The sequence below is a fragment of the Lathyrus oleraceus genome, chromosome 3, assembly GCF_024323335.1.
Source record: "Lathyrus oleraceus cultivar Zhongwan6 chromosome 3, CAAS_Psat_ZW6_1.0, whole genome shotgun sequence".
Taxonomy (NCBI): Eukaryota; Viridiplantae; Streptophyta; class Magnoliopsida; order Fabales; family Fabaceae; genus Lathyrus; species Lathyrus oleraceus.
Window position 1 is genome coordinate 233,244,414 of NC_066581.1, and position 7,724 is coordinate 233,252,137.

The following is a 7,724-nucleotide window of genomic DNA, read 5'->3' on the forward strand; positions in this document are numbered from 1 at the left end:
CAGCACTTCAGTAATGAAAGGGGAACGAAAAACCGAGAGAGGGAGACGGACGGAAACCCTGGCACAGAAACCCTGGAGGCTACTTTAGAGAGTTCCGAGTGAAGAAACCCTGAAGGCCGCTCCTCCGCTCCGAAGCTACCGCCGCCCAACTCCATCCGATACCAAAAGCGATCAGTCTCTTCAACATAGCAGCTTAGTTGCAAGCAGGTTTGCGCATCACTATTGTTTTATGCTTTTAATCGGTAATCTCTATATACATAAAGCATCATGATTGAAGTTTCGAATACGTAATTTGATTTCACATGCGAATTTAAATATGCTTGAATATCATGAATGTTTGTCCATGCTATGCTTATAATCAAATGCCATAAAAGTTCAGGTTTTCGGAGGTCATGCTGCTGTTAAAACTTCAAACCCGTGGCCGCTCGCTAGCACATCGCTAAGCGAGCCTGTAGCGAGCATTCGCTGAGCCGTCGCTAGGCGAAGCAGAGGCGAACGGGACAGTGGCTGCTTTGTTTCTTTTCTATTCTATCTTACGTTTGTCTAATCATGATTTATTATAATTCTGCATCATTTGGCCTGAGTTCATGACTGTTGTGTTTATGTTATGGTGCAACTTTCAATTATTCTTTATCTCGATGCTCTAATCCGTGTGTTGAATTGTGTAAAGGCTTACATATTCTCGAAGAGACGGCCGGCTAGGTATTCCACCTTATGTGTGGGATACCCTTATGGAGATTCACCATGAATTACTCAATTGATTTTAATGTATTAATTTCATGGTGAAGTTCCACCCTAGTGGCTTAATTGATCTTAATGTACCGATTTTAATATGGACCTAATTACTTAATCGACTACGGCTATCTAATTAATTGTAAAACTTTGCCTTTTAATACGCGATCTTGGACCTCTCTTTGTTACCCTACGATTACGGTATTATGGTCATGTCCCGCGAATGTGGGGATGCACTTAGCAAAGACCCTTCGGTTAAATCATCATAGTCCCTCGAACGTTGCCTTTGTCCCTCGATGACCCTTCGGTGTAGCCTACGGTTAAATGATGATAGTCCCTTCGAATGCTAAGGTATCCTCACAACTGTTGCCTTCAATGACCAATCGATGACCCTACGATGTCCCTTTACATCCAAAGGATAAAACTACTTACTTCTCAATAGTAAGGACAGTTTTACCCTCATAAGGATAGGAAATGCCCGGAAAGACCTCGGACAGGTATAACCCTTAATTGCTCATTCATAACCACTTTCAAAACAACTTTCAAAACTAAACAACTTCACTTTTCAAAACAACTTTCAAAACTAAACGAGATAACCACTTTGTATACATTCATACAAGAATCATTAAAAAGTTAAATTCTCCTTTTCAAAACATTTTCTACACATTTTTCAAACACTTGTTCAAACGAGAAAAACATAAATGATTGAGCAATTAAGAGCCCATGGATAACCATGGATACAAAGGGTGTTAATACCTTCCCTTTGTATAATGTACCTCCCGAACCTAAGAATCTAAATTAAGGTCTTTCCTGTTCTTTTCCACCTTTCCTTATTGGATAAAAGAAAAGTCGGTGGCGACTCTTGCTAACCGCGACATTGCGATTAAAAACACATAAAAGTCAGTTCACCGTATGACAGGTGTCTACTTCAGAGTTGTGGAATTGAATAAGCAACTAGAAGATTTGCTTGAGAACAAGTTTGTTCAATGATCGGGAAAATAGCAAGTGTACTATTTTGCCTTTTATAGTAATAATGAGGAAATTCCCTGAATGTCGATCTTAAGGACTGCAAGTCAATATTGAGTTTAAATTATCATTCAATTAAACAAAAAGTATTAATTTGGTTTTTAGGTGTAAAAATATAATAATAAAAGTAAAGGCAAAGAAGAATGAAAATAAGGGTTTATAGAGAAAAATGAACAATGCCATGGAAGGTGTATGATTTATCCCTGTAACAACTCAGAGTCACTATTGCATCAACAAATATCAATTACTACCAGTTCTTAAGGGTATTTTCTCCCAAGTCCTTGGTGAGAAAACCTTTAATCAATCTACCCTAATTTTTATGTCCATAGCCAATTAGGGTGAAGTTAAGCTTTATAATATCAAGAATACTCTGGTTCATACATGGTATCCCTAATCCTAGGTGATATCTACTGTAGAGTAACCTTATGAAAACCTTATCAATGGCGGTCCAGCCTAATGGATAACCACAAATCAATCTCGATTGGTCTGAAAGAGAAAGCAATAAACATACCAAAAGGTTATCGTAAAAACAATATTATAAATGCAAATGTAAACTCAAACTCATTACAAGTCTAAATCAGGGACACCCCCTAGCATTGGGGAGTTTAGCTACTCATATTGTTTAAAACAAATTCAAGATAAAAATTACACATTACAAGTAATTTGATGACTTTGATCTTCAATTGCTCCCGCTCATGAAAACCTTCAGCTCTCCGAATGCCTTGATCTCTGTAATACTTGATTGCTTCACAATACTGTATTTTTCCATATTCCAAAATGATTTTTCCTTTGGCAGAAGGTCCTCTTTTATAGTGAAATTTCCAAGCAGCAGTTGGACATGTCCTAAAATATCTCTGAAAAAGCCCAACGAACAAAAGCCCGAGAAAACTAAATTTTTGGGCTTGGGCTGACACGACCCGTCTAAGCTGACACAGGTGGCCGTGTCATCCTACTGTCCTGGATGACACGCCCTTGCCATGGGGTGACATGGCTGGTTGAGGTGCCTGACACAGCCCATGTCAGCTGACACGGATGGCCGTGTCAGGCCACTGTTTTCTTCAACACGTTCTCCCTTTCCTGACACGGCCCATGTCAGGTGACACGGGTGGCCATGTCAGGCCCTCTGTACCGGGGTTTTCTGCTCCTCTGCTTGTCGGAATCTTGCATTGTCTCATTCTGAGTTCCCTAGTTCTTCTACCTGGACCTGACGGACAAAAACACAGTTATCCCACGCATAAAATCATAAAAATATAACAATGACCAAAAATGCTTAAATATAATACCGGAAGTAAAACTAACTCGAAAAGTATAAAAAATGCTTGCACATTGTTTCAAAAGTCTCGGTTTCTTGTCGGATCATTAACGAAAACTTAATGCAAATGGTGACTGATCACAACCTCAAACTTAGCTCATTGCTTGTCCGCAAGTAATGTTTCAGACAACACTGTCACTCCTCAGAATTTTTATGTTTCTCACCACTGCTGAGACCATTCGCTAACGCCTTCCCCTTTTCTTTCCATGAGTCTTGCTTTTTCTTTGTAAGTTTTCATTCGCACTTCCACCTCAAAGCACCGTTTCACTTGTCAGCTTATATCACATTCTCACCAATTCTCTCGGGGTTAACTATTTTCACTCATAATTCAGAGTATGCAATATCAACTCGCAAGTTTGAATAGTCTCTCTTTTCCTATCACATACACACACCACACACACTTTTGAGGTCTTTCGGGTTGTAACTTGGCCTGGGTTAGGGTATGGATTATAAACAAAAACGGGAAACAAATGGGTTTTTGGTTCAGAGTCGATGTTACAGACTGTGTTTGTTTCTTTTATTTGCTCGATTTTTCTTTTTTTTTTCTATTTTTCTACCGAATACCCTTTTTCGTGCTTCTTTTTGAATCTTCGAGTTATAAAATTTTCTCTTTTTATTATTTATTTTTCTTTCTCTCGATTCAATTTTTTCTTTTTGTTCTCGCACTTTCTTGGGCTTTGGGAGTTTTTGGGGTTTTTACCCCAAACTTAGCTTTTCAACACAGTTTAAATGCATTAACATGACTCTGAACAGGGTAAGGAAGTGTTTTGGCCAAGGGGTACAATTATGGGGTTTAAACAAACAAATGGATATAGGCTCAAATGGGTTTAACGAGGGATATAGTTATCTAGGATGGCTAGAAAGGCTCAGAGTTAATTTCAAACAACGTGCCTCAGTGTGTGTATCATGCAGTGACAATCCCAAAGAATCTACGCAAATTCAGAGTGATAAAGACAAACCTGAATGTCACTCATGATGATCAATGTGTTTGGCTTTTTATGACTAACCATTTTTGGTTCAGCTTTGACAGGATCCACAATACTCTTTTAGCCTGGTGTGATTTCTTCCTTACTTCAGAATGTATAAGATACACATGTTGGTTAAGTTGTATACGTTGCGTCCGATCTTAATTTCAGCATTGTCAACTTCCTGGGGAGATCCTTCACAATAAAAAATGGTAAATGGGGTGATCCTTTCAACCACTCCCAATCGTGATCATTACTATTTCCAACCTATCAACACAGGCTTGAAACACTCGCAGCATAATGTACCTTCAAACAAAAAACCAAATCTAGAATGCACAAAAGTAAAATAATAAAATACTGAGATAAAATAATAAAATACTGAAAATAAAATACCAATAAAAGACATAAAATTTCCCCCACACTTGAACTCAACATTGTCCACAATGTTTGCGAACAAGAGCGAAGGAGGACACTCACAGTACCCTACTAAGGAGGTAGTTATAGGAAATGCAACATCAACTGTCACATCATGCTGCTCATCTCATCCAACATCGCCCCCTGACAGGCTTGCTTCATGCCTTGCCGTTGTTGTTCCGTCCTCAAGTCACATATTTCGGTTTGTACTCAGGTCCATTGGTCAATGGACCAGGAAGATGAACCCGCCTCCTGCTGGGTAGGTTCCTGATGTGGTGGTACAAACTGGTCCTGAGGTGCTTGAGGTTCTTCTTCTGCCTCTGTGCCCTCCACCTGGTCATCTATAAACTGATCACCTGCAGTAAAATGGTCAGTGTCGTAGCCTTCCTCTGTGTCAGGGTCAGCGCTCACATACAGTCAATTAGCATAATCAGTAATATCAACTATGTCCGAATCCGGCAGAGCGATAATAAACCTCTTATGGATAAGAGCATAATAGTAAGTAGGGGCAACAACAATCATACCTTGTGAAATTAGAGCAGACATGTCAATTTTGGTCTTACCCATAATTGGCGTGTCTTCGAGTAAAACAGCTTGATACCCGAAATGCTCAGTGATTTGGGTGATCATCCCACCTACGGATATGCCTCCGGAGTCGGCTCGGCCAACTCTGCCCAGATAGTCCGCTGCAAATGCAGCTACGTTGATGGCCTTGTTTTGTGCCATCGAGTACATAAAGAATAACTCTCTCTGAGTAGCTACCATTGTGCTATCGCCTCTTCCAAACAGGGTGTAGGTCAAACCCTTCTGAGCATACTTGAAATATGGATTCTGGATGCCCGAGGCCTTATCACCTTTGGAGGTGTAATCCTTCCTCCCGGTGATGGCAATCTAGAAATCCTTAGGTGAGAACCCATCTGGGACTGCTCCTGGTCCGTACAGAGGGAGTCAGAGTATCGCTGCTAACTCCTTAACAGATAACTCATGATAATTATTAAATAACCGGAAACGCAAAATGCCGAAATAATACATGGTCGTGTCTATCCACCGCTTCTCAAGTTGGAATTCCAATATGCTGAGGAATTCGAGAGTGATGCGCTCGTATGTTGGCGCTTCCAGACTCATGAACTCTAGCATTCCTAAAACATGGAACATCCGGTATACCTCCATTTTGAGCCCAAGTGCGTTCAGAGTATGCTCACACATGTACCTCGTCGGCGTGAGTTTGTGCTTCTGGTGAATTTGGTATCTCTTTTCTTGTTTCGGATTGTCAAACACGATGTTGTGTGGATTTGAATTCTGACTCGGGCTTCCGTGACTTCGCCATCTCCGCGAGCTGTTGCTTTCCGGTGAGAATTCTCCTCGGGGGCATTTTGGACCTTCGAAAATAGAAATTATTTGAACTATTGAGTTAGGAAATTCCGAAACCGTTGTTAGGACGGGGACGAGTGGAGTAATATTTGTGAAGGGTGTTTTTGCGATAGGTGAGTGGAAATGTGGGTTATGAAAGGTTTTAGGTTGTGGGGTATGTGAGTTTTAATGGAGGTTGGAAGGTTTTGAGAGAAAGAGAGTAAGAGTGATGAGAGAGAATAATGAGTTGGTAATAAAAAATCTGATAATGATAAGGTGAATGGGAAAATTTATGGTTAATGGTGGATTAAATGTGTCGGTCCCACTAAAAATTCAGATTTCTAAAAAAAATTCAAATTTTCCGCCTGCCTGACACGATCGTGTCAGCCGACACTGGTGGCCGTGTCAGGCTACTATATCTCACCACATTTGGGGAATGACCTTTAGTGCTCCCGACACAGGCCGTGTCAGGCTACTATTGATCAATAAAATTTCATGCCACCTTCAGTGGTCCTGACACAGCCTGTGTCAGGCCACTGTTTTTCCACTTTTTTTGGTTTAATTTTACACCCTCCTGACACGGCCCGTGTCAGCAGACACGGGTGACCATGTCAGCAGACACGGGTGACCATGTCAGGCTGCCTTTTTGGCCGTTTTTTGGCTTTCTCTCTGGTTCAACTGCTGGTATCTTTGGCCATGTTGATCATTCTTTTGCATGACTTGGACATTTGTTGACGTGATGTTCCCTCCTTGTAGAGCTCCTGTGTAAACCTACAAACACACATAACTGATTAAATATAAAATGTGTGAGTTGCCTCCCACGAAGCACTTCATTTAACGTCGCATGGCTCGACAGTTCTCCATCTGCTTAGGTGAGACGGATTTTGTCGATTGGACCACCCTCCTGGTCTTGTAGGTACGGTTTGACTCTCTGCCCATTCACCTTGAACGTGTCTCCGTTTGCGGGATTTCTTAGTTCAACGGCTCCATGCGCAAATACTTTTTGTATCAAAAAGGGTCCCGACCATCTTGACCTTAGTTTCCCTGGGAATAGCTTCAACCTTGAGTTAAATAATAAGACCAATTGTCCTTCCTAAAGTTCTTTCTTTTGAATGCGCCTGTCATGCCATGTTTCGGTTTGCTCTTTGTATATCTTGGCATTCTCATATGCTCGATTTCTGAATTCTTCCAGCTCTTTTAATTGGAGGATCTGAGATTTACCCGCTTTGGAAAGATCATAGTTGAGGAATTTTATAGCCCAGAATGCTCTATGCTCAAGTTCGAGTGGTAGATGATGTAACAACCCAATTTTAGTATTTATTTCTTATATTATTATACTATTTTATTTTATTTATTTGGGGTGTTAATTAATTAATTGGTTATTAGGTAGGATAATAATTGATTATATTAATTAACTTGGTGTGTTAATCAATTATTTAGTTGATATGAGATATAATGAATAATTGAATTAATTGACTTGGTGTGTATATTGTGTTAGTTTAATTTATTTGAACTAAATAGAGATATTATAATACTATGTCTTATTGGGCCTAATAATTAAATTAGAGGTATCATTTCTTAAGCCCAAATATAATACTAGGATAGTAAGAGGTGAGGAGAGTGAGAAGTAGCACTCACTTGGTCATTTCACGGCAATAGAGATAGAAAAGAGGAAAAAGTAAGGAGAAGAGGGGAAAAACAAGGCAGAAGCTAGGATTTCCAGAATATTGAAGAGGTAAGGGGGAGAATCCTTATTATTATGGGTTAGTATAATTGGGTCAATGGGTAAAAATATGTTTAGGTTGAAATCCCTAATTTTTATGGTTTTTTGAAATTGTTAGGTTTTGATGAGTAATCTTTGATTTGTGATGATTAATTGTGTTTGGAATTGAAATATGGGTGAAATTGAGGGATAGATTGAGAAT

General features: G+C 39.8%; 1 pseudogene; it reads right to left on the minus strand.

Moving 5' to 3' along the window:
- LOC127130602 (uncharacterized) overlaps window positions 1–5,214 on the minus strand; it is a 44,470-nt pseudogene extending 39,256 nt beyond the window's left edge.
- Window positions 5,215–7,724: the final 2,510 nt, after the last annotated feature.